Source organism: Gossypium hirsutum, chromosome A05 (assembly GCF_007990345.1).
Source record: "Gossypium hirsutum isolate 1008001.06 chromosome A05, Gossypium_hirsutum_v2.1, whole genome shotgun sequence".
NCBI classification, from domain to species: domain Eukaryota; kingdom Viridiplantae; phylum Streptophyta; class Magnoliopsida; order Malvales; family Malvaceae; genus Gossypium; species Gossypium hirsutum.
Genome location: NC_053428.1, coordinates 14,059,111 through 14,065,110, shown reverse-complemented (window position 1 = coordinate 14,065,110; position 6,000 = coordinate 14,059,111).

Below are 6,000 nucleotides of genomic sequence, written 5' to 3'. Positions count from 1 at the left end.
ATTTTAATCTTATTCATGCTATTATATTTTAATTACTGTTATATTTTTGTCATACTTATATATATTTATATTATATATATTATATAGTATTATTAATAGTTTTACTATTATTGTTTTTATTTTTTTTATGACACCTATGTACTCTATAAATATATATGTATTATGTTCCATATCACACATATTTATATATCAATATTATATTATGTATATTTCTTTTTTAAATACTATATATATGTATGTATATTTAGATATTATATATATGATATTTATGTTATGTACATACTTTTAATATTATCATGTATTTATTTTTTACATATGTATATATCTATGTAATATCATTAATAGTTATTTTTAATATTATTATGCATATACTGTGTAAATATTTTAAATATTATATTTTTATTATGTATATATTTTTAATACGGATACATTTTTTATTACTCGTATATATATTTTAATATTGTATTTTTATTGTTATGCATATATTTTAATACTATATCATTTTTATTTTTATTTTTCATATCATCTTATGTTTATGTTTTTCAAACTATATCATGTATATATATTTATATAGTTATTAATAGTGTTTTTTTATTATGTTTATTTCTAATATGTATGTGTTATGTATTTACTTCTAATACTATGTATTGTATATTCTTACTATAATCATTATTACCATCACCGTTATTTTTATTATCATATTATTGTCATTTTTTTTTATCATTCATTATTTCCTATCCTTTATATATTATTATTGTTATTAATGTACATTATTATTATCAATTTACTATTAATTTTATTTTTATTATTACTACTATATTATTATTATCATTATCATTATTATTATTATCATATTTATACTTATATTTATTTTATCCTAATGTCATTTATTATTATTATATATATACATATCCTTTTACTACTGTTTTTATATACATATATTTTAAATATTATTACTATTTTTTATTACCATTATTGTTATTATACTTGTATCTATATGTATTTTGTTTTAATACCATTATTATTACTACTTCTATTATCTTTTATCTCTAACTATTATTATTATTTTATATATATTATTATCTATATTATTATTACTATTATTCTTTATTGTCATGGTTAATATTTTTATAGCTATTATTTTTATTACTAATATTACTATTGTTATATCTAGTATTATTTTTACTTTCATTATAATTACTACTATTATTATGGAGTCTTTAACATTTTTTAATTTATTCGGTCATTTTCAAATTAGTATTTTTACGAAGAGGGATCGTATTTCAATGTCTTTCAAGCTTTTATTTTTTTCGACACTAAGACACTAATTAATCAACTAGGCACCAATTTTTGGGCGTTGCGAGGGTGCTAATCCTTCCTCGTGCGTAACCGACTCCCGAACTTGTTTTCTTGATTTACGTGGACCAAAATCGTTGTTTAAATAAATTAAACCATTTATTAAAAACAACCACTTTTACAAGGTGCTCCAACCACACCTAAAAAGATTGGTGGCGACTCCCGTTTTCGTTTTTCTACAAGTTGATACCCGTTTCCAAAAAAATGGTTGCGACAGCTTGGCGACTCTGCTTGGGATTAAATAAGAGAGTCAAGCCACAAGTTGATTAACTTTCGTATTTTTATCGAAAATGAAAAATCTGGTTTTGAAATACGATCCTTTCATTGCATTTCATCAGCTTTTTTTTTGTGGTTTATGATATAATACCTGCTGCATTGGTTTGAGTCCTTAAATAGTTTTGCATCGCATTGCATGACCGTTGTGGTCACACCTTTTAAGTGGGGTGAGAAACTATGCTTTCGTGAGGTTTTCACCTCCGCATGGGCTAGAGGATCGCTTCCGGAATACATCCGTACCTATGTCTTCGTGAGGTTTTCACCTCCACATGGGCATAAGGAAATGTATTCCCCTGAACTGAACTTGGTCCATATGAGCCTATAATGGGTGAGGATCGAGGAATCTGCTGGTTCAGGTACCTTTGCTTCAGAACCAAACTACATTTAGTGAACTTTAAGTGCTTGCCCCAGGTAGTATGAGGATGACCTTTAGTACCTACCTTTATAAGTGCTTGTTTATTACATCTTTTTATATGATACTAACTTGTTTTTTATTTTATTTTATTTGTCATCATCGCATACCATTCATCATTAAAAGGTGTCGATTCAAGGTTCGATTTCTGAGTTAGGAAGTTTTATAATGAGGAACGAATACCTTAGTAAAGTGGAGGACAATGCTTCTGTCTGTACCTGGTCAGAGAAAACCCGGTTAGAGAAAGGAGATAGTGTCACTGAGAGATATACGTCAGAATTATGGGATTTCACCCGTGTTAATTCGACGCAAAATGAGTTGTAGGAGCTGAGAAACATTTGGGCCCAATGGGATGATAAAGCTAAGCAGCTTTTCTATCGGAATTATGGAGACCTTCCTTATTTGCTAGACGTCAAGGTAGATAGACACTTGTTTCGAGCTATGGTATAGTTCTGGAACCCTGCTTATAGTTGCTTTACATTTGGGGATGTTGATCTTGTACCTACTTTGGAGGAGTATACGACTTTATTGCGTTGCCCGAAGATTCAGGGTCACAAGGCTTATGTCAGGCCTACTAGCATTCCAACTTTTACGAAGAAGTTGGTAATGATTACTGGGATGAGTGAGAAGTGGGTTGTAGATCGGTTGCGGATTTATTCGATCGACTTGGTAATAGAACACACCTGTTCCTGCGATCCTAGCTGAGACGATAAGATCCTTGAATGCATGTCGAAGAACCGGTGAAAGAAGGTTCATTGGATGTGCACAGTTACTGTTGGTTTGGTTTCATAGCCACTTCTTGAAGCTTGATAAGGATCCTTGCCGAGTATTCTTTAAGGGTTATTCTCCCTTAAAGAAAGTTGTAGACATGCCTAGAAGAGATGACATTTCAGAAGAGAGGTGGATAGATATTCTTCAGAATCTTCGAAAGGAAGATGTTTTGTGGAAGGTGTAACGGCCTAATTTTCAGTGGTGTCGGAAATGGTGATTTGAGATCACTAAATTTGACAAATAAGATTGAACAAGATAGTAATTTAATATTTATGAGTCAAGTAAGAATTTAGAAGAATTTGTGAAATGGTGAAATTAGTGAATTAAAAGAATTTATTAGGTCAAACGGGTCAAAAATGAGGTATCGAGACCTCAAAGTTGAAAATCGAGCTATAAATATTTTTATAAATATTTATGGAGTGTCATTGAGTTAGTATTAAAGTTTCGTTAGAAAATTTTAACGTTTGGATGGCTAATTAATTAAAAAGGACTAAATTGAAAATAGCGCAAAATTTGTTAAATTGTGAGTAAATAGCTTAAGTATTTAAAAAGATGGATTTAAAGAGCAATTAGACCCAAAGGTTAATGGCTGGACGGTTTGGGTATGAAATAAGCAAGAAAACAATGTGAACAATGGGCAAAATTGAAAATAGCATAAAAGTTAATAGTTAAATAATGATGTAATTGAAAAATCTAGACATTTCTTCATATTTTCTCAGCCAAAACGCCATAGAAGGTCTGGAGAAAGCTGGTTTTTCATATTTTTACATCATGTGAGTTTAATTCTTACTTTTCTTGATAAGTTTTATGTTTTTATGACTTTTACAATTAGGTCCACTTGTAGAATTCATTAGTTTTTGATTTTATGGGTGAAATTGGAAGTTACCCTGGATGTATAAGGGAATTTTATGATGAATTATTATGAAATTTAAGTTCTAATTTCATATTAAGGTGGTTTTATTAAGTGATTTTGATAGGAAATGATATTTAGGACCTAATTGTGAAAAAGTTTTGAATTGAAGGTTTCTGTTGAGATTAAGAATATAAAGGGTTTTGAAATAGTTTATAATGATAAAATAAAGTGTTAATTGAGAAAAATTAGCTCAATTGATGGGTGAATTGAGCAGGGACTAAATTGTGAAAATTATAAATTTTGGGGTAAAAGTGCAATTTCAAAATTTAAACAGCATAAATTGTGAAGTGAAATAGAATTGAAATGGATGCTAATGAAGGAATGATTTTATAATTATAGATCAAGAAAACGAACTGAATCGTGGAAAGGAGAAAATTCAAGAATAGTCCCTGAATTTCTATGAATTTTGCAAATTAGTCCAGGTAATTGATATGGAAAAGTTCAATGTTTTGTTATGAAAATCTTATGATTGTTAAAGTATTTTATTGTTGATGAATACTATCAATTTGCATTAACTAATAAATAATGTGTAACTAAAAGTACAAATTAGTAGGAACAATGGATTTGAGTGCTTCTATTCTGTGCCCCTGATGAATTGACGAAAAATATGTGATAAGTGCGCCCGTTTAAGACCATAGCTGGGCTATGGCATCGGTGCAATGTGATAATGTGACTCCATATAAGACCATAGCTGGGCTATGGCATCGGTATAATGTGATAATGTGATTCCGTATAAGACCATGTCTGGGATATGGCTTCAATATGATATGTGAACCGTGTAAGACCATGGCAAGGCTATGGCTTCGGTGTGTGATGCGTAACAATGTGAAAGTCCATAGTTTACTATGGCAATGTGATAATGAAGCACTCAATTCCCTTATTGTTCCCTAATTTGACAATGAAGTAAATGAGAAATGGGCCTAAGGGAGTTAAATTGTGAGTAGCCATATGGAAATTATTCCAATGAGTTATTAATGAAATTGTGATTTGGAGGATGAAATAGTTAAACTAATAGATATATGATTGTGTACGATATTTGATATGATTTGTGTTTTTATGCCTATGAGCTTACTAAGCTTCAATAAGCTTACTTGTGTGTGTTTAATATTTTTATGTAGATTGACTTGAAGTGAAGTGGGTAGATCGGATCAACACAACAGGGCACACTATTTAGATCAATTCCGGTAGTTTTTGTTTTATGTTTAAAGATTTATATGGCATGTATAGAGTTTGAATGAATTGAAGTAAAGATGTTATAAACTAGTTAACAATATTTGTACTAAAACAGTTTTTGGTAAGTAGCAGTAGTTTGACTTTGAAAAATCACTAAAAATAGTAGAAATGGAATTAAATAATGAATAAGTTATGGAATCGAATCTTGATGAGTCTATTTTCATATGGAAGAAGCAAAACAGGTATATGAGCTATATTTTATGAGATGTTTAAATTTTTGTGAAACAGGGCCAGAGCGATTTCTGGATCTCCTGTTCTGACTTTGGAAATTCACCATAAATTTTACAAAGATAATTAGAAGTCATACTTTATATGTACAGATTCCTTATTGAGTCTAGTTTTATTAGAGACAAACGGCATAGTCATTGAAGCTCTGTACAGAGAGATATCTGATTCATAATACACAAAGGTTAGAGTAGTCAAACCCTGAAACAGGGGAGATTTTAACTAATAAACTGTACTAACTGGCTTGACCAAAAATTCCAGAAAAAAATTGGTAAGTAGATATATGAGTATAAATTTGGGGAAAATTTACGGATTTGGATTTCGAGTTTTATAACTCGATATATGAATTATTTAGCAACTATGACGCAGTTGGACAGCTTGTCTGAAAAGTATGATATAAATTATCTAAATTTGGTTAAGTGCTCAAATAAGTTTAGTAGTGCCTTGTGCTCGACTCAGGCAACGGTCTCGGGTAAGGGGCGTTACATTTATTGGTATCAGAGTTTCGGTTTAGCCGATTCTCGGAATATGTATGATGTGAAACGTGTCTAGAATTACATGCCATATAAATCTGTGATAGTGTGCTGTGTATGATCCGATCTAATCCTTGTTTTTATTATAGATTATCTTCGATTTGAAAAAATGTCAGATAGACCAGAACAAATTGAGCAAGAAGAAGTTAATAACAGAGTACAAACCTCTGAACAAGGAACAAGTAGTGAAGCTCCGATTTCATTGATGCGAGAACAAGAACTCAAAAATATGATTTATGGATTCATGAATCAGTGGTATAATGAGAAAGTGCGAGGAAGAA